This window comes from Seriola aureovittata, chromosome 1, assembly GCF_021018895.1.
Source record: "Seriola aureovittata isolate HTS-2021-v1 ecotype China chromosome 1, ASM2101889v1, whole genome shotgun sequence".
NCBI classification, from domain to species: domain Eukaryota; kingdom Metazoa; phylum Chordata; class Actinopteri; order Carangiformes; family Carangidae; genus Seriola; species Seriola aureovittata.
Window position 1 is genome coordinate 10,070,441 of NC_079364.1, and position 14,344 is coordinate 10,084,784.

General features: G+C 40.2%; 1 protein-coding gene across 11 annotated transcripts in view; it reads left to right on the forward strand.

Moving 5' to 3' along the window:
• The first annotated feature begins 1,492 nt into the window (after positions 1 to 1,492).
• Positions 1,493 to 14,344, forward strand: part of baz2ba (bromodomain adjacent to zinc finger domain, 2Ba) — a 67,233-nt gene continuing 54,381 nt past the window's right edge. For 9 of the 11 annotated variants that reach the window (XM_056384347.1, XM_056384429.1, XM_056384355.1 and 6 more), the window contains exon 1: positions 1,494 to 1,708. The gene's annotated coding sequence lies outside the window, so the exon portion shown is untranslated. Of the gene's footprint in view, positions 1,709 to 14,344 lie in introns of all 11 variants that reach the window. The other 2 variants (XM_056384338.1, XM_056384371.1) reach the window with 1 other exon arrangement.

A 14,344-nucleotide genomic window follows, 5' to 3' on the forward strand; every position in this document is an offset into this window, starting at 1 on the left:
TCTGGCTCTGTGACCCATCCTCATCCTCAACAGGGTGGGGCATATAAGAACAGTTGCCCACTCCATCTGCAAAAACTCCCCACCACCACTCCTCCACCCCACCCCCTTGTTGTTTTCCAGTTGAATGAAATAATCTTCCCCCGTCTGGAAACCCAGTCTGGGTCAGAGGGCCTGCGTTCAGCCTGTTGCTTATTGTGTGCTCAGAAGAGGAGGTAAAGCATACAATTAGGCACAGATGGCTGTCTTTGCCAGGCAATGTATTGATCCTATCCTGAGGAAGATCTGTCCCATTTCTGTTTTTGTTTGGCAAATGCCTTCTAATTTAGAGCCTGTGTTATCTGTCTGATTTGTATTTGTTTGATCATGTATCATCTTCTGAGAGATCATCATTTGGTCAGTTTACAGTGGAACACATGGGGGATTTTAGTGACTCAGTATTGATAAATGACTGTAACTTAATTCATGAAAGATGATTTTACTGATAGGTATGCTAAACAGATAGACCTAGATCCTAAAGGAAAATTGAAGATTTATTCTTTAACTAGTTAAATACATGATTATCCTACATATATACCTAATGTGTGGATGATAATAGTACATTCAGGCTTTTAAAACAGATTCAATCACTGATAATTCCACCTTAGTCCAACATCAACTCAGCCTTCAGTTTAGAGTTGAAACTATTAATTGAATACTTGATCAATAGAAAATGAATCAACAACTAATTTGACAACTGTGTAGTCATTTACCAAGCAAAAATGCCAAATATTCCCTGGGGTCAGGTTATACTAATACTGAACTTTATTCATACAGCACCTTTCAAAATAAATCCTTAAAGAAATCAAGCATTGTTGTCTGAAATATGAAGGACTGCACAACTTTCCTTTCCTCTCCAAGTTGCAGTATTTCAAATGAGGTATGATTTGATGTATTGAAGGCAGGGCTGCAACTAACTAATATTGTCTTATTAATTAATGTGCCATTTTTTTTCTTTATTAATCAGTTTGTCTATACAATGTCAAAAAAAGCTAAATGAATTATCTGTCAATCAACTAATCAATTAATTCATTAATTGTTGAAGCTCTAGTATAAACTCTTTAATCCGCCTTGTAAAGCAGAAATTCAAACCATAATCGACATCATAATAATTAATCAGAGTGATAAAAGTTCTATAAAAGTTGGGACTTTTAATAGGAAAAAAACATAAATTAATGTTTTTAAAATGCAGCCTGTTTCTTTATTAATGTTATTTGTTTACACTAGTGGCCGATCATCGCCATAAGAGGTGCATGGCTTAAGATGCAACTAACATGATAAATAAAGTTACCGCTACATCCCTGTCAATGACAGTGTCGCATTTAAAGTAATAACGGTCAATAGCTGTATCCTTCTTTACTACGGCCGCTGCACAAATAATAAGTTTTCTTTGTGTGGCAGTAGTGAGCTGACGTCAGGTCGGTTCCTTGAAGTGGAGCTGAATAAACCTTGAGAAGAGTCTCCTTCAATCTGCTGTTAGTAACTAACACACACACACTCACACACCGAGACTCAATTACTGCCCAATTCCCTTCTTTATCATTCGTCCCCGACCTCTTTCATAACCAAAACCGACCAAGGAAAAAAAGAGGCGAGAAGAAGACCGACCCGAAGTGTTAGTTGAACTAAAAACCCACGTTGGAAATAAGTAAAGTGTCGAAACTAAAAAAAGGTAAGTGTTTTATTTCACTGACGCTGTTTTACCCCCATCACAGAACAAGCGATGAGCTGCGTAGAGCTGGCTTCGTTTCTAGTTTCTTAGCTTTTTTTTTTTCCAGCTTGTGTAAACTGGTTTATAGTTTCTTGTTTTTGTGTTACGATGTAATTCATTCAGTCGGTGTATCCGGCACATAGACAGTGGAAGATTTGGTCGAAAAGTTTTTTCTCTTTTTATATACAGACGAAGTGTTTTTTTCCTCTTCTGAGTGGTGACCTGATAGTGGGAATCGTCTTTGTGTCCCTCTCTCCTTTTCTCTCGCACCGTTCAACCAGGCTGTCGTATCTGATAACTTGTTAAATCGTTGAGAATTTAAAGTTTAAAAGGATTTGTGTTGTTGTCTGTTTTGCTTGTAACAATCGTGTAAATGTACAGTTGTCGGGTTTTGGATGCATAGTTGTAACCGTCAACGTAAAGGGGGAAACTGCGAGACACTGGACTGCCGTTGGTCCTCGCTGTCCGTCCGTTAAAATCCATCCAGTTTAATAGTCCCTCGACCCGAAAATAAAACAATTAGCGACAAATACATAAATATCCCCTTCGGTTCAGATTAAGTTGGACGTATAATATTCTTTTTCCACAGCGGGTTGAGAGTTTGAGCTTTTCGTGTTGCTACTCGTATTGCTGGCCAGCCTGCCGGGTAGCTGCTATCGCGGTCGCTTCCTCAAACCGAGAGGCGTGCAGGCAAGCTAGCAGCCGCTTGGCCGAGTTGTTGAAATTTATCCCTTTGTGTATATTACAATATCCTCCATTTTTTCTGCCCCTTCCAAAACAACAAGCCTCTCGCCATCTTGGTTATTTTAAATTCGTCCCCCAAGCACCCCTACCTTTCCCCTCTCTCACATACACACAAACACACTGGCTACTTTAAAAGGAAATGGATCCACGTTTTTTTTTTTTTTTCGCAAGTTTTACCAAAGTTTTACACTTGTTAGAAAAAAATGACACGGTAGTTCGCGTCCTGTGTGTGATTTTAAAAAGAATTTTAAGGCGACTGATGAGATTGTGAGCGATGATTTGAAGCCAGTTTTGTCCCAAAGAGGAGCAGTTTGTATTTGAGGTCGAGACGTTTGCTTTAAAAAGCAAATATAAAGTGAGGTTGTGTTACGGGTCAGTATTGTGATTTCTGGAGAGACAGGTGGATATGGTGGGATTTTGGTACAGCCGCATTTAAACTTAAGCATTGACGTTATTTTCAAGCGAAAATGTTGTTAAATGTGATTTGAGGGTGCTGCTATATGTTTGTCTTTGCAACTGAACATGAATGAATGGAGGAGGGAGGAGGAGGGAAGGAAGGAAGAAAGAAAGGAAGGAAGGATATTAATTACCAAGAATCCCATTAAGGGAAGAACAGTAAAAATAAAATATAACTGGATGTCACTGCCAAATACTGTCATCCTTTGAATCACAAAGTTGTTTGAAATAATTATGTGATGGTAAAAAGGTATTTATTGCTCTTTAAACAAACCTTTATTGGTAAGTTGGCAAATGGTGCACTGTTGTTTACGCAAAGTTGAATTGTGATTGTGATTGATAGATTTTCAGGATTGACAAGTTGGAGGACGTGCACACTCACACATGCATCTCTTATCATCACACACACACACACACACACACGCACATGTGCACACACGCACAGTTTGATTCACCCCTGGATGAGCCATAATACCGGTTTGCAACAGTTTAGACGGGAGACTCTTCCCTGAAAGAATTATCCAGTGAATGGAAAATGGTGACCTTATTTAATTTCTGCCATCCATCTTACAAAAGGTGTTATTTTAACCCATGCATTTGCTCTCTCCGTCAGAGTTAAAACTTGATCTCACTTTCTTCCCCATGTCCTGAAAGCAGTTTAAGGAAGAGGAGGGGAAAAGAAAACAAACCGAACAAATGCTTTGAAATGGAAAATCTGATCATTTCACCTCCCACCTCTTTTGTTTGCCCGTTTATTGCTGCAAAGCTGGAGTGCAGAGGAGCAGATGTTTAGCCAAACATGAAGGCGCGGTGCCTCTGTCCTTATGGGGATGGCTTTCCCTCCTCTCACTGCTGATGCATCTATATGACAGCTGCTTGATTTCATGGAGCTGCTAAGAAGCCATTAGTGGTATCAGTGAATTGAAACGGAACAGTGTCTCCCAGTTTTCTACCACTATTACAACTGTCTATTGTTAGCGTCATTTTCTGCAGATTTGTTTGAATATGAGTGCGTCTGTGCATGCACTCGTGTGTATGCAGCCTACAAGTGCTGCAGCTGAGCTGAACATACAAACCAACAAGAAGTAGTAATATATTTGTGCAGTGTGTTTTCCCATAATTTGAGAGAGAGTGAGCAAGAGCAAAAGTGAAAAAAGGGGAACAAATCTGTCAGAGTTTGTTTGCCATGTTGGTTTGAAATGAAAGCACACTGTGCTACCTCAAGCACACTCAAATCAGAGATGTCTCTCCTTGCCAGGCCAAGAAAAAAAAAAAAAACAACTCTCGGCTGGAGTTTTCTTCTCTCTCTCTCTCTCTCTCTCTCTCTCTCTTTCTCTCTCTTTGCTTCTCTTTCCCTCTCTCAAATTGGAACCGTTGTTTTTGAAGAGATAAAGGAGGACTTCCGCTTGACTTGAACATTCAGGAATTAAGGATAGACATAGTTAAGCCCTATTTGCATGTCTACCAAAGTCACAGCAAACGGTTGCTATTGACTAAGCTGATTAGGTGAAATTAGGTTCACGAGCTCTGTGTCGGGGGGTGCTGAATCTGACAGAACTTGGACAGCTTTTGAAAAGACAATCCCATGTGCACACAATTCTGTATTCTCTATAATCCTTTAGTATTGAATATGGGGCTATCATTTTTTTTTTTTTTTTGAGGAAACCCATAGTTTGTGAAGTGAAGCGAAATTTATCAGGTGTGCAATATATGTCGGTCAAGCCGTCACTATGAGTCAACGCTTGCTTAAAAATGTGTTACAGTATCACATCGTGTTGGGATCAAAATTATGTCCAGTGAATCGGACATGTGAATGATTCATCTGTTAATTACAAGTGCATTACAATTATGCACTGAGTTATTTTTTTCCATAACACACTGCTTCTTTAAAATGCAACAACCACTAGTCTGTTTTGTAAGAACAAAGGTAACACTTTTCTTGTGTTTCTAAAAACTTTTGTGATGATTCAGTAGAGCTTAGTTCCACATTTTGATAATAACCAAAACTTGTTTTCACTTGTGGTGACTGTCTTGAGGGTCTGCTTTCAAAGGTTCAGCTGCTGCAGAAAAATACAAAAACGTAAAAAAGTAAATGCTGTACCAAAACTGTGCTCATTCCCTTGACTGATTATACAAACCTTAAAAGTACTGTATGAATGTACCAAGGATCACACTGAAACTGGCCATTGAAATGATCAGTTATTGGAAATTCTAGTACATAGTGCAATGTTGTGCACCCCTATGAGTGAGTTTGTCACTCATTAAGCCTGACTGATTTCTCACTGTACCCTGGGCCACAGTGTGTACTGTAGATTCTGTGACAAGATACAGCAGAATGTAAATGGTACATGCTTTAGGCATGATAGGACTCTAAATTGATACTGACAGAAAAATTAAACATTTGCATTACCATACTCATGTAAATGTATCAAACTAAGACACATTTTAATGGTCTATACCAAGTGCTTCAGTGTCAGTCTGTGGGTAAGTCCTAACCTAAATATTTCATGGAATTGATGTCAGTATTTTATATTTAGACTGAGATTAATCAGACCTACAAACAGTCTATTGATAATAATGGCCATCTGGGAGCCCTGTCAAATCTCTGCATGTTAACGCTGACACAAAGCTGTGAAATTTAGAGAGGAAGTAGAGGTCTGCTCTGTGTTAACCAAATAATTCAAGAACTAATGCTAGACAGAGTCCTGATCGTATTTCCTAATCTTTCCCCATCATTCATCCATTTACATATGAATGTGCATGCACACACACAGAAAACAATAATGACAAATTAAATAATGTACCAAGAAACTGAGGACTTAAACAGATGTTTTTGAAGTAGACATTAATCCTATAAGGGCTAATGGTCCTTTGAGAAGAGGCCGCATTTTAGCAAAAGCCCTAAAAGCTTCTAGGCATTAGATTGATAATGCCTCTTATTGTTACAGATCAAATTGGTGCTGCTGTGTGTTTGTCTTGGCCTACTGTTTTCTGCTGTGTTACAGGCCCGTGCAGGCAGCTCACTTATTGATACGTGTTTACATGGCCTTGCAGGTTAATGTCCTCTCAGCTGGAAAGTTGGTTAGCTCTCAGATGATCTACCTAACCTTATGTTACCTTGCTATTTTGGTAACGCTGCATTTTCACTGGATGTCCTGATAATAATCAGGGTACACAAATAATTGTCTAAAGTGCATGCTCAGTGACAGACGATTTTAACATGGGCCTTTTCAAATATCGTGGCTATGTTTAACCAGAAGTGTCTGCCTGTGTTTCTGTCTATATAATGAGAAATGCATCTGTAAACTAAGCTAATGAGATTGGGCACATATGCCTCATGTTGTAGCAACACATGAACAAGCTCAACTGTTAATTAAGACTAAACAAATCAACACCCATTTTAGTTTTCTGTGCGTTTCTGTGTGGATTACATATGGTGGATTAATTACCAAACAATAAGCAGTAAAGTGCAAGTGGGTCACCCCGTGTTGACTTTCAGGAGACAGAAGACAGAGCGGCCAAATTTGGGAGGGAAAGGCGATAAGCTGCTTCTTTGCTGTTCGTCCCCTGGGCCTCTATTTATCATTCAATGTGAGAATTTCCTTGATGAAAGTCAAGGTTGTTTGTGCATGCTCTGTCTCGTTGGGATGCCTGTTTTTCCACCAGCAAGGTGAAAAGGTTGATTTTCCCCTCCAAAGAGATGCCTTGTTTGGAAAGTCCAGGCTAGTTTCTTTTAATGAAGTCTCAAAAGGTCCTGATGATTTTTCCACTTCAGGGCTGTTTTTGTTTTGTACATTAGCGAGGAGGTGAAAATACAGATGTACTTCTTGTTTTATGGAGCCATACAGCAGCATGCATGCAAGTCCTCGTGATTCACTGATTGTCTCCATTACATACTCATCTGGTAAAGACATAGCAAAGAAGGTTATCACTTTATGTGAGCCGAAAGCATCAATTTAATGTGGTCTTTATAAAAATCAAAAGTGACAAGAAACAAAAAAACATGGCAACATCATGAATGCATTTCTTTTCATAAAAAGAAAACGCTTTGGTGTTATTTGGCTTCATGAAATGGGGAGTCTCTTAACATTCGCTGAACTAGGTTGGATGGAACAGATTTTGTTTTCCTAAGAAAACCAAACAAAATGATCATTTTTTCTCGCCCCTCTGTCCATTTTGTCTAAGTGCCCATCATTTTATTTCAGAAGGAACTTGATTATGGAAACTCCGACGAGGTCTGGAAAACCTGCTATTTAGTTTGATGTTTACCACACCTTGACATTCTCAATCTGTAGCAGGGGGCCCTCTATTTACACTTTTCACTAGAATACACCCATGCTGGCTGTGCTCAGATGGGAAAAGGATCCTGGGAATGGAAAAGAAATAGGAAGAAGGTTTCGGATGTGGGAATGGGAATGATATTGGTTTTCTATTGGTGTGCCTCCTGGGTCAGTGGGGTGCTTGATGATACTATAGAATAGCTTGTAGCAGGCAGGGAAGCTGCGAGCCTCGGTGGGTGTTAAGACAGACATACACACCCACAGACACCTACGCACACAAACATAAACATCTACAGACGCATGCACACACTTCCTGTCAGAGCACAGGCATTTACGCATAGGGACAGAACACACACACACACGCACATACACACACAAATGCATGAGATTGCGCCTCGACAGCCCCCATTTATTGATCTTCTTCAGCATTTAAAATCTGGTCACTGCTGCCACAAAGGCTTTTTATTTTAGCTGTGCTGGCAAAGCCTGCTCCAAGCTAAGCCAGAATTTTAAATATTTAACTCCTACGGAATGGCATGAGAAATGACAGGGATAGAGAAAAACAAATAGGAAAGCAGTTTTGAGCTGTGCAATAGCTATATATGTATTTGTTCAGGACTATGTTTTATGTAAACCACACTGGTACAATCAGCTCTCACTGTGTTGACTGTGGAAGCACTACAGCATGGGGCAAAAAAATCTGCATATCCAGCACACTTTCCTTCATGAAGTTTTTATCTGGAATTCATGGGGATCCTTTTCTGTCTCTCCAGAAATGGCATTCACTCTGAATTGAACTTAACTCAGTACTGACCTACATGGCCTCACCTTGTTAGCAGCACAGACTGAAACGCTAGCAGCCATTGGATTAGTCATTATTGGACCTGGGACAAGCTGCTGTTTTTAGCATTTTAAGGTTAAAAAAGGATACTCATGTGTAGAGAGGCAACGCAGCGATGTCTAATCCACAGGAGCCCTATAGCACGTAGTCTTACAGACATTACCGTCTCTCTTCTCTGACTATAGTGTGTTTCTCTTTCTCTGTTCTCACTGCACGCAAAACAAGGTATTTAAAAATGTATTTCCCTTTTTTCTTCTTAGGCAACTGTCAGTTAGTCCCAGCTGGTATGGAGGAAATGATCTGACTAGCTCTGTTCGCACTACATTTCAAAATAATTTGTCTTGAAAAGGTCAACGCACATTTCACTGATTTTGAAATGCTTCTACAGTATAGTGAAAAGTTGTGTTGCATTAACATTACTTGTAAAAAAAAAAAAAACACCACCGGGTAGCCAAACCACAAGGGTTTCCTCATCCAGTTGAACCTGCTGCTGCTGCTGCTGCTGCTGCTGCTGTTGTTTTTCTCTTGTCCAGCTCTGAAAGCCTAGCCTCGCTCAGTCTGTGGCATTGTCCCGCTTTCCCCCTCTCTCTGTCTGTCTGTCTCTCTTTCACTCTGTCTGTCTCTCTCTCTCTCTCGCTTGTGCTCTCTTTCTGAACGATGACACTGAGAGACAGCTGTAACGTGAGACGCCTCTCGATCCTGGCAGGGGCTTCGAAAGCCGAGGCAGAAGGGAGGGAGAGGGCCTTTATCTGAGACTGGGGGCGCTGACCTCCTTCATTCCCCTTCTCTTTTTCTCCTCTTTTCTCTCCCTGTCTTTACGTCTGCTAGCATATCCTATCCTCCCCCCACCAACAGCGGCCAGGACTGCACTCTTAAAAAAGTGTAATGTGAAAACAGTCTCCCCATTGCAGAAACCTGATGAATGAAATAGTGGATGCTGTTGCGGTTTTCTACATTTACAGTTGCATTTTGACTTTAAATTTCTAGCATCTCTTCATCGTCTTTTTTATCAGGGTCAGATTAATGCAATTTATGTTATGTTCTCAAGGATTTACACAATACTGTATAGTGTGCGATATTTGAGTGACATATGTCTGTGATCCGTACAAGAACGCTTTTTATGTGTGTGCATGTGCATTTGTGTGTGTGTGGATGTAGATGGAAACATCCACACATCCCCCGGACTCTAGGCTATGGCTGCTAAATCCTCTGTGAGAGCTCCCGTGTGTAATCCAAACATTTAGAGCTAATTTAAGCATGCAGGCAGGAGCAGCATCCTTTAGGAAACAACAGCTCTCTCTCTCTCCATCCTCCACTGTGTGTTTGTGTGTGTGTTTGTGTGTGTACTACTTATGTGTTTGTGTGTGCATGTCTTGTTGTCGCTGGAGGGAAATGAAAGCACTCAATCACTCACCTGTCAGAGTACTTCAAATTCTGTCCATAACACACACACACACACACACACACACACAGACACACACACGTGTGGACACGGACACATATGTGCATACACACTTACCCCTGAGGGTTTGACAGGACTGGCCCTTTATTGACTCCCTTGATCAAGGAGACAGCAGATCCATTTAATAGAAACTCCACACACACACATGGGCATTGAAATCAAAGTGGATTCACATCTGCTGTCCACACACAGCTCCACTGTAGCCTTTTCTGCTCAAACAACAGACCTGGTAGTCATTTAAAACTGTGGCTATATTGGGTGTTGAATTAAATTTTAAAGCCAATACTAATAGACATCACACTGTTTTTCATTACAGGATATTCAAACAGTTTCCTCCTCATATTTGCAATGTCATTACACCAGAACAGCTCTGATTCACCTCTTCACCACTGTGTGTTATTGTATGGAGGGCAATTATGTCATGATACAAGCCCAGCCTGGGTTATAGGCATGTTCTGTTGGCCTTGGCCCCTGTGCTCCCCAGTTGGCCATGTTTTGTGCTGAGTGTTTTGGAAGGCCAGTTAGCCAAGAGGGTGCTGGGAGGAGATGTGACAGCTGTGTTGGTCACGGCTATTCTGACCTTCACACGTCATCTTGATGGATCATCAAGGCTGTAACGATACACTGAACCTGTTGTGTAGGCCTGTGCTAGCCTGATTATCCACTGGTGATGATCTGGTCACATACTGTACTGATATCATTGTTCCAAATGCATCTGTGGATAGTCACCAGCGAGGCCAGGTTGACTGCATATCTGAATCAGGTTTATCTTGTGAAAAAAAAAAAGCAAAAACGGAAGTGGATTGGCTAATGCAACAACGGGCTATCTGCCACTAAGAGAAGAGTTATCATGGCAACACAAAACATGAGTACATACACAGACAAAAAGACAGAGGCACACAATCAAGCCGGGTATTTCATATATATTCTACTTCTCAAAAGTGGATTGCACTAATGTTCTGAGCTTTTCACCAGTCTCAAAGCGCTTTACTTTGTGTGTGTGTGGTGTAACCCGTTCCCTTGAGATGGCACTTGCTCCATCAAGTCAAGGAAGAAACCATTTAGCGGAATGACAAACACACACATATATTCACACACATACACAGCACCGGGAGGCTGGGAGGATTTGAATTGCACTTAGACAAACGTTTCTCACACAAGTTCTTTATTCCTCCACCCGCTCCCTACTTTGCCCTGAACATACACTTACTCACATACAAAGGTACTTGCACAGAGATTCCATTTTGTCAGGTTTCAGCCCCAGATCATGTAACGATAAAAGATGCTGCCCTGCAGTTAAACACTGCCAGTAAATCACAGGGCAAAGAAAGCTGGGAGAAGCACTTATTTTTAAGCAGCATGAGAGACCATACTGGGGGGGAAGGGGTTGAGACAGATAGGGTAAGACAGAGAGAGAGAGAGGGAGGAAGAGAGAGCTTCTTTGTGCACTGTGTACTGGCATTGTGTGTGATGAAGAGATGAATCACTGCTATTTAGGGATTGGTTTCCTGCAACTGATTGTGTGACGACTCTGTGGCGGACAGACTGTCAAGACTTGCCTGTTTTGTTCTGGGGGCTTCAGGAAAATGTCTGCGGCCAAGTCTCACTTGCTCACTCCCACAGGGACCCGGTGTGCCAGAGATCAACAGAGACAACAGAGACAAACACCTCACCACTGTCGCTCCTCTAACAAGGCATCAAATATTAAAAAGCAAGGGATTTTAGGCCAATCTCAATATGTGTATTTTCAGATTACACTTGTTTTCTATGTTTGAATATCAAGAGAGTTCTTTGTAGAGAAGACTCACATGAAGCATGTATGACCTTTCTTTCTTTCTTTCTTTCTTTCTTTCTTTCTTTCTTTCTTTCTTTCTTTCTTTCTTTCTTTCTTTCTTTCTTTCTGTAGCTATACAAAAGTCCAACCCTTGTATTTAACCCTGTACAGATGCCTGAGAGCTGCTGTGTGACTACCAAAGTAAAGTCAACATCAGTGTAGCTGAGGGAAGGGGGGTAGATTAGGGAAACCAAACAAGACAATTCAGAGAGACGTCACAACAGTTAGGTTGTACAATGTCCATGTGTAAGCATGCCTGGAGTGTAAATGCAGGTAATTATACCTTTGCAGATAGTTCCTGTTTTTGCATTTGCTTGTTTTTTTGCCTTTCAAGTTAATTAGATGGAAATTAGTAAGTAATGATGGCTATTATAAAATGACATTTAGGTTGTTACTCAAAAAGTGTTAAACTTAATAACTTAGGGCAGTAATTTGTTTTATCACTTTCTTATAGGCAATAACAAATAGCTTTGTGTCACTTTCCAAAACATGATTACATGTATTCTCTTGCATTAAAGTAATGCTTGGGTGAACCTTCTTTTTACTTGTCATAAAATGGTAAAATACTCATAGTTGTTTCAGTTTTGATTTTGATTTAATTCTATTATTCAATGATAAAAATGTTTTGATGTTTTTTTAACGTTCATCATATCGAGTTGAAACTAGTAGTCAATTAGCAGACTAACGTTAGTCAACTGAAATATAATATACAACAATTATGAGTCAATTAATTGTTTAAATTAAGTCTTAGGGAAATGGTGGAGGGCTGCCCTCCTAATAGTCCACCAAACATTAGTTGATGATAGGAGTCTTAGTCGACCGAGTTTTGATTGGTCAGTTTGTTGCAGGAAAAAAAAAAAACTCCAAAGGAAGTGGCAACACTCAGTCACTCAATCAGACATTGTATATGGCTGGTCCCTGTGGTTGTTAGACAGTATTTACATTTGTGAGGTTGGAAATCCAAAGTGTGGGAACATTTCAAGAGGGTAAAGGACGATCCCAAGAAGGTGACATGCAAACTCTGCAGGTATAAACAGGCCTGATAAACATGGTTCATCATTTGAAACATGTAGGTAGCCTAACGTTAGCCACTTAGCATGGCCACTTGCATTAATGTTAGATAGCTTAGATAAATAGGCACTATTAGGCTTATCCAAGTGTTCATGGGGACGGGAGATGCTAAATTATCTTGTTAACTCGCTAAATTACCTTGTTGACTCCATGTTTGTGCACCTGTGCATTTCTCTCTATATTGTGTTGTTACAAGCTTAAGTTGTGTGATGTTTTTGAAATACATCATCAAAATGTTCAGTCTCCTTGGTGGTTGTTTCAACACATTCAGAGTAGTTACCGCTTTGCCAATGTCGTTAACAGGTTGCTCACTTGTAAAATTTGTATTTTAAAGGCTCATTAATACGGTTTTGTATTTCTCTGTAATGTAGCACAGTGTCAGCAACATTGCTTTCAACATTTTTGGAACTCAAACCATTTTCTGATGCATCCCAAAAATACATATCTAAATAATTACATTGATATCATAAACGTGCAATGACTAGTCGACTGATCACTTGAACTAAAGACTTTTAATTGACAAGGAAAATCTTTGTTTGGGGGCAGCCTTAAAATTTAGTTTTTTTTGTGATATTTTATCCATCTCTAGTTGATGTAAAACTGGTAAGATCTTAGAATAAAATGAGGTTAATAGACTAACAGCCAGATTCTCAGTCAGGCAAATGATGGCAGACAGCACTGGCTTTCTTATCCAGTGTAATTCACCTGCCTCGTGGCTGGCAAATCATTTTCTGTGCTGAAGCCCTATGAGCAGAGATCCTTTAATCATCCACTAATAAGCCTTTATGAAAAAGCTGAAGATGAATTCAGCCTACCTGGCTCTCTGTTATCATTATCACTGAGATGAGTTATCAAAGTATTTGTGTGTGTGTGTGTGTGTGTGTGTGTGTGTGTGTGTGTGTGTGTGTGTGTGTGTGTGTTTGTCTGTCTGTCTGTGTAAGAGTGAAGATAATGAAGCGAACCGTTTCAGTTCGATCATTCTGGTTATTATCAACAGTCAGTGGAGGTGATTTCTGCTCAGTGATGAACTGAGCGGTAATGACAGATGTGTGTTGCATTATGTGCCACAGACTTTGACATGACTGGAGGTTATCTGAAAAGACAAAATCACTTAGGCTCACAAACTGCAATACACCCATTTTCTTTTAATCGTGGCATAATCAAGGCATGTCATTCTAACATGTGGCATTTACAGGAATTACTAAAACTCTGCAGTGACAATCACAGCTTTTTTAAACTGTGTGTAAGATTTGGTCCCTAAACTGAAAGAGAGAAATATGTCATTGCAATAGTTGACCACATCTGAGCTAATGAAGTATCCACCAGACTTGATTCTGTTGCTGTTGACCAGATGGACCTGTTTACTGTCAACAAAACCCTGTTAGATAGCTACCCACAAGCGCTATAACACTTTATGTGTGTTGGTGTGTCTGGAAATGTCTATAAGAAAGTGCTTCCCCGTGTATGAGAGGGCTTGAAGTTTGTATTTGTTTGTATTTATGTTCAAGAATAGGAGTATATTAGCGTAAATAAAAGTTTCTATGTGTCTATGCAGTATGATATATGTTGCAGGGTGGCGTCTGTTATGGTGAGCTACTTAGATTAGGCTCAGGCTGTAAGAGCACAGGAGGGCCTTAGAGACAATGCATGAGAGATGGGCGTGAGAACGTTGGTAAGGCTTGGTTCTCTGCAAGAACTGTCTTGTGTTTGGGGAAAATATCCTCACACTCAAAGCTCCAGTGTCTAGATCCATTTCTAACAAACAGGTTTTACAAGAAAGGGCTCGGGGAGAAAGACTTTTTTGTGCGTGTGAACATCTAACTGTGTGTGTGTGTGTGTGTGTGTGTGTGTATCTACAGCTGTGTTTCAGACGTCACTGTATTTTTTTTTTTGTCTGATGTGCCTGAAA